At 48.4% G+C, this 12,061-nt stretch overlaps 1 protein-coding gene across 3 annotated transcripts in view; it reads right to left on the bottom strand.

Moving 5' to 3' along the window:
* SUSD4 (sushi domain containing 4) overlaps nt 1-12,061 on the bottom strand; it is a 119,630-nt gene that overhangs the window by 60,630 nt on the left and 46,939 nt on the right. The window contains exon 1 of one of the 3 annotated variants that reach the window (XM_060754206.2): nt 5,939-5,995. The exons of the other annotated variants lie outside the window; for them this stretch is intronic. The gene's annotated coding sequence lies outside the window, so the exon portion shown is untranslated. Of the gene's footprint in view, nt 1-5,938; nt 5,996-12,061 lie in introns of those variants that run through there. 3 annotated transcript variants of the gene reach the window in all.

The raw sequence follows: 12,061 nt of genomic DNA on the forward strand, positions 1-12,061 counted from the left end.
ATTCTCCCGGGCGTTGCTGGGCCCCCGCTCCTGCGGCCACCCACACCACCAGACCGCTGGACCGCCGCTGCCGCGGCCTCCAGACCATCTCCGGGCCAACCAGATCGGCGCCGGGCCGCCGTCAGGCCGCAGTCATCAGGCCGACGCTGCCGACGCTGCAGCGGCCGCCATTACTGCCGGGCCGCGAACCGGGGCCATCACTGGGCCGCTGCTGCCGCCGCCCGGAAGAGGTTGGTGCCGTCCCACAGTGGGCCTTGCGGCTGGGTGGGGCACCACCGGGCCGCTGTTAGGCCTCGCTGGGCCGCTGGCTCCTCGCGGGGCCGCCGCTGGATTGCGACCTCCAGGCGAGGGCCGACGCTGGGCTGCCGGCGCCTCCGCGGCTGCTAGGGCCCGCTGCTACTAGCAGGCCGCGGCCAGTGCAAACGCTGCTGCCACCGCCCTGGACGAGGTCGCCCTCTGTGGGAGCTGAGTCGCCGCCGGGCCGCCGGACCACCATCACCGCCTTGCAGAGCTGCGGCCGCTGCGCCCCATTTCCGGCGGGCCGCTGTCGGGCGGCTGCCTGTGCCGTTGGGCCGACATCGCTGCCGCCCGGACGAAACCACCATCATCTCGCGGGAGAGACCGAACAACCGCCAGACCGCCACAGCCGCCACGACTGGGGGCCGTCGCCACCTTTCCATCAGGCGACAGTCGCTGCCAGACCGTGGCCGTCACCAGCTGCCGCCGCCGCGGCAGGCCGCCGTGTCCATCAGGCCTGCCGCCGAGTCACGGCCTCCATCGCTGCCCATCCTCCATCAGGGCAAAGCGATAAAGCCGCGGAGGATCTGACTGTGTCTGTGCAGGCCCTCTGCGCTGGCTTCTCTGTGTAGACCTTTATGGGTTATTGTGTGCCGACCTTCTTGTGCAGACCTCTGCGCAGATTTTTGTGCTGGCCTTATGTAGATTTTTGTGTAGACCTTTAAGCCAGCCCCTATATTGATACATATTGAATGAGAGTTTGATTGACCAACTGTGCTGCCCACCGCTGAGTTGTCACCTCCGGAAGCCCCCATCCGCTTGTATACCAACCGTCTAAAGATTCCACCGGGGATCATATCAGTAGTTAACCAATTTGCCATCACTTTCACCCCCATTGGAGGGTAATATATACTACCAACTTAGTATATTCCTGGTTGTCATTTGTACCAACAGGGTGAGAACATAATAGAGCACTTTAGGCGCCTGCTGCCTGCTGCTAGATTGCACCAGCACTTTCGCCCCTTCCCCATCCCTCCGTGCCGCACTTTAATTATTGTCGAATAGAGCACTTTAGACCTAGCACTTTATGATTGTGCCCGATAGCACGTAGTGTCTGCTGTTGATTAAATACTACCATAGACAGGGCTGCATTTAAAAACTTGCACTTTAAGATCTAGCCCATTGGTGTGGCTGGAACACCACCACCATCTGTATTGCTGCTATCCATGTGGTTCCCCATCCCCATTTATGTACTGTCCCTGTTACTTCTGTGTAGCGGAGGGGGCAAAAAAGGAGGTGGGTTGGAGCCTGCGAACGAAAATGGGATAGGGAGGGAGGGGGAGGGGGAGAGAGGATGTTGGCAAGAACCAAAAAATCTAACAACGAGCAAAGTAGAAAGCAATCTCTTGATTATGGATGGCGGCATGGAGGGGGGGAGGTCTTCCACTAGCCGAGGGGCCCCCATAGAGGTCGTGGTGGGAAGGAGGAGATGCGGAAAAAGGAGACCTCAAATTCGGCCTAATTCGGAACGCTTATCCATATTAACAACCCCCAATCGGTCTCCTAAGGTAAATTGGTGTAACCAGGTGAGCGGACCCTCCGGCTTGAAGGTGGTGTTGTTGAACGCCAGATCTGTCAACGGAAAAACGACCTGGATCCAGGATCTAATCCTGGAGGAGCGGGCAGATCTGGCGTGCATCACGGAGACCTGGCTGGATGAAGCTGGGGGCGTAAACCTCGCCCAGCTTTGCCCGCCAGGTTTCTCCGTGCAACACCAACCAAGAGCCGGAGGACGGGGAGGCGGGGTCGCAGTGGTCTATAGAGATTCCATCCATCTGACCAGGAGCCCCATCCCGCAGACCACAAATTTTGAATGCGTCTACCTGAGGGTGGGTGACCGGGACAGAATAGGGATTCTGTTAGTGTACCGTCCACCTCGCTGCACTACAGTCTCCCTACCTGAGCTAGCGGGGGTGGTCTCGAGCCTGGCGGTGGAGTCCCAACGGCTTCTTGTGCTGGGGGACTTCAACATCCATGCCGAGGCAACCCTCACAGGAGCGGCTCAGGACTTCATGTCCGCCATGGCGACCATGGGGCTGTCCCAACGAATAACTGGCCCCACCCACTGTGCTGGACACACATTGGACTTGGTCTTCTGCCAGGGATGGGAGCAGGGTGGCGGTGTGGAGGAGTTGTCTATCTCTCCGTTGCCATGGACCGACCACTTCCTGATCAGATTTAGGCTCACTGCGCCCCCTAACCTCCGCAAGGGTGGAGGACCCATTAAGATGGTCCGCCCCAGGAGGCTTATGGATCCGAATGGATTCCTGACGGCTCTTGGGGAGTTTCCCGCCACCTCGGTAGGTGACCATGTCGATGCCTTGGTCGCTCTCTGGAATGGGGAGATGACCAGGGCAATTGACAGGATCGCTCCGGAACGTCCCCTCTCAAGTAACCGAGCTAAACCAGCTCCTTGGTTCACTGAGGAGCTGGCAGCGATGAAGCGAAGGAAGAGGGTACTAGAGAGCGTGTGGCGCTCGGACCCAAGCGAGCCAAATCGAACACGGTTTGTGTCCTTTCTAAGGGCATATGCCGCGGCAATAAAAGCCGCAAAGAAAACTTTCTTTGCGGCCACTATTGCGTCTGTAAAAAACCGTCCGGCGGAGTTGTTTCGGATTGTCAGAGGTCTTTTAACTCCCCCTACCTCAGGTGGGAGCCCTGACAATTCGGCAACGCGCTGTGAAGCATTTGCTCGGTTCTTTGCAGACAAAGTCGCTTTGATCCGCTCTGAGCTGGACGCCACATTAAATGCAGTCTCCGTGGATGTGACACAAGCACCTGCTTGTCCTATTTTGTTAGATTCTTTTCAGTTTGTGAAGCCCGAGGATGTGGACAAGATACTTGGAGGAATGAGACCCACCACGTCCATCCTAGACCCCTGCCCATCCTGGCTTCTGAAGGAGGCCAGAGGGGGATTGGCCGAGTGGGTAACGGTGGTGGTGAATGCCTCCCTTCGGGAAGGCAAGATTCCAGCGAGCCTAAAACAGGCTATTATAAAGCCGCTGTTGAAGAAGCCATCACTGGACCCCACCAAATTCGAAAACTTTCGGCCTGTTTCCAATCTCCCCTACTTGGGCAAAGTCATGGAAAGCGTGGTGGCCTCACAACTCCAGGTATTCTTGAGAGACACGGATTATCTGGATCCGGCACAGTCTGGTTTCAGACCGGGACATGGTACCGAGACGGTCTTGGTCGCCTTAGTCGATGATCTGCGCCGGGAGCTAGACAGGGGGAGTGTGTCCCTGTTGGTGCTCCTGGACCTCTCAGCGGCCTTCGATACCGTCGACCACGGTATTCTTCTGGGGCGCCTTGCAGAGATGGGTCTCGGGGGCACTGCTTTGCAGTGGCTCCGGTCATTTCTGGAGGGCCGTACCCAGAAGGTGTTATTGGGGGACTCCTGTTCAACACCACAGCCGTTGACCTGTGGGGTTCCTCAGGGCTCCATCCTGTCCCCCATGCTGTTTAACATCTACATGAAGCCGCTGGGTGAGATCATCCGGAGTTTTGGGGTGCGGTGTCACCTGTACGCAGATGATGTCCAACTCTGTCACTCCTTCCCACCTGCTACTAAGGAGGCCGTCGAAGTCCTGAACCGGTGCCTGGCCGCTGTAATGGTCTGGATGAGGGCGAACAAACTGAAATTAAATCCAGACAAGACAGAGGTACTCCTGGTCAGTCGCAAGGCCGAACAGGGTATAGGGTTACAGCCTGTGCTGGACGGGGTCGCACTCCCCTTGAAGGCTCAGGTTCGCAGCTTGGGTGTGACCCTGGATTCGTCGCTGAGCCTGGATCCCCAGGTTTCAGCGGTGACCAGGGGAGCATTTGCACAGCTTAGGCTCGTGCGCCAGCTGCGCCCGTATCTTGGGAAGTCTGACTTGGCCACGGTGGTACACGCTTTGGTCACATCCCGCCTCGACTACTGCAACGCTCTCTACGTGGGGCTGCCCTTGAAAACGGCCCGGAAGCTCCAGCTAGTCCAGCGCACGGCAGCCATGTTGTTAACAGGAGCAGGGCGTAGGGAGCACACAACGCCCCTACTGTCCCAGCTCCACTGGCTGCCGATCTGCTACCGGGCCCAATTTAAGGTGCTGGTATTATCCTACAAAGCCCTAAACGGTTCCGGCTCAAAATACCTTGCAGACCGCATCTTGGCCTACGAGCCCACGAGGACCTTGAGATCATCCGGGGAGGCCCTTCTCTCGGTCCCATCTGCCTCACAGGCACGCCTGGCGGGGACGAGAGAGCGGGCCTTCTCGGTGGTGGCCCCCCGGCTGTGGAACGCCCTCCCTGCTGAAGTTAGACAGGCGCCCTCCCTGATGGCCTTTCGTAGGAGCCTGAAAACGTGGCTCTTCGAGTTGGCCTTCAACTGAGTACTATATCCTTGGCAATGACGACCGGAATGGACCACGACTATGAGACTGACTATGACCCATGATACGACGAAGCGGATTTTTACTATTAGTATAGGATAAGTATATGTCAAGTAGTAGTAGCATGTTATGTATTGTTCTGATGACTGTAAATTGTCTTTTCCATGTTGTTGTTCACCGCCACGAGTCGCCCCTTGGGCTGAGAGTGGCGGTAAATAAGTGCAAGTAATAAATAAATAAATAAATAAATAAATAAATATCTTACATTTGTCACCACTTCCACATCTAGTTACACATCTAGTACTCACTGAGATTTTCTCAAGGAGTTCTTGTTCCATCACTCATGTATTTCATGGAGAAAGAGACAGGGAGAGAAGAGGGTTTGACTCACACAATGCCCCTGTAAAGAGCATGTGTCAGGGGAGGGAAACGTGCAAATGTGGGTTTGGAGAACATTGAAAAGCTCTGGCTGCCTGGGCTTGCACTCACTTTTTGCACCCCATTTCTAAGGTGTCCTCCCCACTACTTTCCACCATTGGCTGGATGCAAGGAGCACACAGTGTGGATTGGATAGGCAAAAATCCCTGACTCCATAACAGATGGATGTATTTGGACTTTTCCATCGTCTGAGGTCCATTTAGCTACATACACAAGTTCGTAATTCATGAAATTTCTGCAAACATCCTTCTCAAAACTCCTATTGAGAGAGTTGTGGGAAATTGAAATCTCCATAACCATTTGGAAAATGGCATTCATAACCTTTTGGAAAAACCAGAAATCTCCCTGAGAAGGGTTAATAACTCGCTTGAATTAACCTTCTTCTTAGTGGTAAATATCCACTAGCATCCATGCAAGGCAATTAGGTTTCTCCAGCTATTAGATTGATAAACTTAGGGCAGTTCCAGGAGAATCCACATTTTAAAAACGAGGATGTTCCCAGGGGCCCATCTACACACACCCCAGAAAGCACACGTTTTCTGGGTTGAGTGTCCAGATGTCCTCCTGGAACTCTAACCCCCTCCCCAAAGGAACCCAAAAAACCCTTTAAAAGGAAAAGTACTTACCTGGCCTCCATTGGAGAGCTGATGCAGAAATGATGCTCCAGGACAAGGGAGTGCAATTCCTGCCCCCCCCCCTTTCTACTGTCATGTCATTTCTACAGACCAGGAGAGCACCAGCAACTCTCCAATGGAAGCCAGGTAAGTACTTTTCTTTTTTTGAAGGGCTTTTGGGGGTCTTTTGGGGAGGGGGTTGGTGTAATGGACTCATACCTTTCTGGTTAGGCCGCAGCCTTCAAAGACAGTGAACCGGCTCCATCTTAGTGAGGGAAATGCAAGGAAAGTCAGATCAGCAGAGGGGAGGAGTTTAGCTATTCCAGGATTGGCTAGGACAGATGGGAGGAGCTGGAGCTGTCAGTGTAATAAAGGCAGGCAGCTTCTGTCACAGAGAGAGAAGGGATTTAACATCCGAGAGAGAAGGGGTTTAACAGCAGAGGGAGAGAGATTGGATTTTAAGCTGAAGGGAGAGGGTAGTTTTTGAGTGAGCTGAAGATTCCGGAGGGAGAGTGTTTGAAGGCAGGTGTGGCTATAGAGTGGCCTGGAGAGTCAATAGCCGCCTGTGAACTGGTGTGGGAGAAAAACACACTGGTTGCCTATACACTCTAAAGGACAGAATATTCTAGTGGGATCTAGATACGCTGAGGGGACAGATAGGTTTAGTCTGTCTGAGGGAATAGATACCCAGTTGGGGAGTTCAGCAAGCTTGTTAAGTCTTAGTAACCGTTTAAAAAGATTGTGCTGTGCTAACCATACACACTTTTGTAACTCAAAGAAGCATCCAATTGTTTGTTCTAGTAATTATAAATAAACTTTGTTCTAGTTCAACTTTACATGAAGTCCTCAAATTGATTCATTCCATCAAGTCGGTTCCGGTAGTTTCTAACATCGTTTAGCCTCAGACACTTTAGAGGGAGTCAAAGGAAGGGCTGGGGCACATCAAGCTTTACCTCAGACATATCATCAAGATAAATTCTCAAAAGCTATTTGAGTGGTGGCAGTAATACCTCAATACACATCGAGCTTTGTGACAGGTGTCCAGTTGGAGCCTTAGAAAACAAAGTCTTCTACTTTGTTCCTTCAAATTGGTATCAACGGCTGAATGGTCATTCAGTCCAGTTTACATAGGTGAACAGCTGTGGGCAATATAACAGCCGAAGGAACGTGAGAGTGTGTGTGCTAGGGAATATATTAGAAGTATTATTCCTTAGAGCTCAGGCTGATCGTTACACTTGGTATTCCCACAGTTTTCCAGGTGAATTTAGCCCGGAAAACCATGGGGATACTATCTGGACTGCAGTCCAGACAACGGAAGTAGTGAGTTTGTCCCGCACCTTCCAACAAGGCGTGGAATAAACCCACTATCAAATTAATTTGCCACAAACCAGAGTTTTCCTGGTTGCTTTTTCCAACAGAGAGAAAATATCTCAGCTCTCATAAGGAATTCTTGTGCATGTAAACAAGACAAACAAGTATTTACATTTTATTCTTACTCCCAGTTCTTACAATATTTATCTCAAAACTATGTTTTCTGTATGATAGAGAAATATTTCTTGAATATATCATTGTATCCTACAGGAATAAGTATCATACCAATAAAGAATGTAAAGTCTTCTATTGAATAGCCTATTTTAGATACCTTTTCCAACTCATCTAACCTATGTTCTATCAAATCGCAATAGAAACTGTATTTCCAGTAATCAGTATATATTGTATTATGGTATTCCAAGCTTTTCTCCAACACTGTTGTGCATTGGCAAATTCAAAGCAGTCAAAGCTCAACCGGCTCTTTCAACTAAAAATATTACATTAACCCTGATGATAATATAAAGACTTTGACATCTTTGGCTCTGGTCACTTTAGTACTTTATTAAGTCAGCCAAACGTCTTTTCCGAGTAAGGCAAGAGATAAGCCTTTGAAAAGAACCATGAAAATGCTGCAAGCATGAAAACCAATTGAGCCAGTTTCAGATGAAAAGCCTTATCTTGCAGGAAGGTATATTCAACAAGACAAGAATTGCTTTAAGACCAGGACTGAACCCATTTTTTTCCTCTAAACCATCAAAAATATTATTTTTTCTGTTTTCTGGATCCTCTCTTGATGCTATAATGAACAGTTATTGACTTACTGGCAAAATAAGAGCCAAAAATATCCACAACAATCCAGTAATGTTATAAATATAGGACTATGCTTTTATCTACTGACTTAACAATTGCAAAAAATGGGGATTAAAAGTCATGTATTTTCTCTCAGTTAATCTCTCAGTCATTCGCATTTTCTAGCTAACTCTCCTGCCATTCAAACTCTTAAACCTACTCATAAATGATATCTGACAGACTACCCTCTTTATTCCTTTCCACCTGCCTTATTCAAATTTCCTCAGACATCTCACCAATCACTCCCAGCATTCCATTCTCTCAGTCAATATCCAAGAAATCCATATCTTATTACCTCTGGTAAGTGAAATGCATTTTCCCTTGAACAGTCCATAACATCAGTATCATACCAGACATTGAGAACATTCAGCTCCCCAGATGTTGATAGACCAGTTCCCATCAGACCTGCCTAATGGCAAGGGGCGAAGGGAGTTGTGGTGCAACAATATCTAAAGCTCTCAATTGGGGACCTTCCACACTGTCCCTTTATCCCGGGATCTGATCCCAGATTATCTGCTTATCCCAGGTTATCTCGCAGTGGTGAGTCATATATTCCAGTTTAAAGCAGATAATTTGGGATCGGATCCTGGGACAAAGGGCAGCGTGGAAGGAGATTTTTTCCCTAAGCACACCTTAAAATCATAGAGATTAAAGGGGGGCTAAAATCCTACTGGTTACTCCCAATTTCAGTAGAATCAGTTATTCAATGGTAAGTCAACATGTAAATCCCACTGATTCAGTAGCATGACCCTTGTTGGGGATAATATCAGATTGCAGCCAAGATCTCCTAGATGCAAAGCATAGGTCTATGTCCTCCACCACCATCCTCCACACACACACACACACGCACACACGCATCATTGGAGCTTTGGCTATTTCTAATGGCTTCTTTTGACTTCCTGCTGTACAGAGACACGAAGAATCAAGTTGTTGTAGGTTTTTCGGGCTGTATGGCCATGTTCTAGAAGCATTCTCTCCCAACGTTTCGCCTGCATCTATGGCAGGCATCCTCAGAGGTCTGATCTCACAACTTCTGAGGATGCCTTCCATAGATGCAGATGAAACGTCAGGAGAGAATGCTTCTAGAACACGGCCACACAGCCCGAAAAACCTACAACAACCCAGTGATTCCAGCCATGAAAGCCTTCTACAATACATGAAGAATCCTCAAGCCAATTTTCTTTATCAATATGAATTCAATAAAATAAAACAGAAAAGGCTCTGTCTGCCACAACAATTTACAAGCCTCTCTACACAACAAGTTCTCTACCTGCTGGAGCAAAAACAGCAGAGAGTTGGTAGGACTAGGGACCATTCCAGACAGGCCCTATATCCCAGGATTTGATCTCAGGTTTTCTGTTTATCCCAGGGCTCATCCAGACAGTAGTTTTATCACAGGAGTTTCTGCAGCAAACAGGAGAGTGGCCAGCCACCATTCCCTGTAAATGCTGAAGCAATTGCTACAAAAGGCAAAAAACACGAGATTTCCAGATGTGGGAATATCGCAGTTTTGAGCCAAATATCTGCATCTTCAAATGTCTGCAATCAGAAATCACAGGAGTTTTTATCTAGATTTGTTCCCGGGTTTTAGATGTTAGTTCCTGATGTTAGGTCGGTTTCTAAAAAGAAAATGATAGTTGAGTAGAACATGAAAATTTTGTTTGTGTGCCAGAAACTTCATGAAATGTGTGGAGGGCACAGGATAAAATTGTGGCTCCCTAGTCAACGCTGTACATTTTTTCACAAGAAAAGCAATCAGATACAGCCATGTATAACCCAGGAACAGCACTCTGTTGTTTGATGCCACAAGTAGACAACCAAATCTGTCTGGACAGGTGTCCAGGCAGCCAGGCTCTAAAAAGTGTCAATAATGGCAAAGTTCTGTTCCTGGCTTGAAAATGTGTGTTCCTGTTTGATTGTGCAGTGATAACTTGGGTAGCAGTCGACCTACCCCATAAACTTTGTTAGCGTGGCAGATACTTCATGAAACATCTGGAGGGCACAGTTTCTCTGGCCAGGACAAAGAATGGAACTTTTGCCAAGTTTCCGGCAGAAGTCCTGCGGTGGCCATTTTTGGAGCCTCTAAATCTCGCAACAACGGATCAAGTCTGGACAACGGAGGCAGAAATCCTGAGACAAACAGGTCTGTATGTGTACCTCTTCTGAAGTCCTGGGATTTTTTTGCCTGTGATTTAGTTCACCTGTGATTTAGTGCTGTCTGGAAGTGCCCCCAGATTATCTGACAATGTGGCCTCATATAATCCAGTTTAAAGCAGAAAACCTGGGATCAGATGCTGGGATATAGGGCCTGTCTGGAAGGGCCCAAGAAAAAACCTTCCCACCAAGATCTTAAAATTTGGGCAGACTCACATAAAAATGTACAGCCTTTTAGATGGTCTGATTAAACGTCATGTAGGGCTTTAAAAGTAAATAATTAACATTTTACACTATTCCAAAAATGGACCAATAGCAAGTTCTGCTGTACTTGTCAAATGAAGAACCAAGGCATATGTCACCTCATATGATATCTCAAGAAATGGGCACAGCTGGTGCATCAGTTTTAGCTGTGCAAAGGCACTCCTGGCCACTGCCAAAACTCAAATCTGAATCCAGGGGTATGAGCAAGCTGCGAAATTGCCTGCACATACGTAAGCCTGTCAGCAATTTCTAAGAAGGCTCCCAGCAGTAGACTGCATTTTACTGACAACCAATGCTGGGACAAACATGTAACAGTGACTAATATGAAGCAAAGCAGAGAGGACAAGCTCTTCTCACCAACATACTCATAGCTGACTGAGAATGGAAGTTCAAAGCTCCTTTTAACTACTCATCAATGTTCCTGCCTGCCTGCAGACTCCTGTCTGTTACTGCTCTTGCTGGGAAATGCTGCTGCAAGGATCAGAGAGGAAGACACATGCAGCACCAATGGGGAAAGCAGTCCACGCAAATCAACCTCCCAAACCCTGTTTTCACAGAATGCAAATTTTTAGATTCATTGACCACTAAAAATATCATTATTTAGGATTTAATTTTTAGCCCTGGCAAGAATAAATACAAGACTCTTTTTAGTTTGTATTTTAGACATTCAGCATGCTTTAGGGGGTTTGTGTATTGGATTCAGACTTTGGGAGATCAGGGTTCAAGTTCCCACCTGGCCATGGAAATCCACTGAGGGTGCTTCCAGACAACGTCAAAATGCAGGTTTTAAAAGTGGGGCAAAAATTCCCGGGACCTGAAGAGTAAGTCCACACACAGACCTGTCAGTCCCAGGAAATGCTCCCCCACTTTCCTCATACCTTCCTTTGAAGAAGATCGGAGGGCAGATAGGGGACATCTGGCAGAAGATTTTTTTAAAACAAAATTCTTTCTGAGATGCGCTGGAATTCATATGCACACATGCAGAGATCCCAATGTATTTGCAAGCAGATTTCTTATCTGTCTCTTCACTGAACTGTTAATTCAAGCTTTGTTTAATATTATAAGAAAGAAAGAATTCTAACTGCTTTCCAGTTGTGCTTCCCTTTAGCTACCTGGGTGTCTGTGATTCCAGTTTTTGATAGCTGATTGGTTGCTTTGGGCTTTTAAAATGTGCATGTGCACTGGAGCAGTCTACACAGGGGGAAAGGAAGGAAGTCATGTGTCTTTCATGACTGCAGGGATATACAGTCATATAAAAGTGCACATTTTCTGGGCACAATCAGGTTTTAAGTGCACCTTTTAAATCCATGTTTTTCAGTGTTAACCCGATTCTGCCATCATTTAGCCACCCCACTTTTATCCTGGTCACTTCCAGGTTTTACTGCATGTGTAGAAGGGCCCTGAGTGACCTTAGCCAAGTCAGCCTCAAAGGAAGGTAATAGCAAACTCCTTCTGACTGTATCTTGATAAGAAAATCCTGTGATCACCATAGGGATCAGAACAACAGCAGCCATAAGTTAAAACAAATAAAAGAGCAGATACAGCCCTCCTTAGCCTTCAGGCACAATTCAAAAGGAGAGGCCTTGTCTCATTGCAGGCATTTCTGATGGAAGACACAAGAGATGGCCATCTTGTTCTCTGAACAAAGGCAGATTGTTGACTTCACTCTGGTAATGGGAGCCCCCAGTGGTGCATCGGGTTAAACCAGGTAAGGGCAAACTTCGGCCCTCCAGGTGTTTTGGAATTCAATTCCCACAATTCCTA

This window comes from Anolis sagrei, chromosome 1 (assembly GCF_037176765.1).
Source record: "Anolis sagrei isolate rAnoSag1 chromosome 1, rAnoSag1.mat, whole genome shotgun sequence".
NCBI classification, from domain to species: Eukaryota; Metazoa; Chordata; class Lepidosauria; order Squamata; family Dactyloidae; genus Anolis; species Anolis sagrei.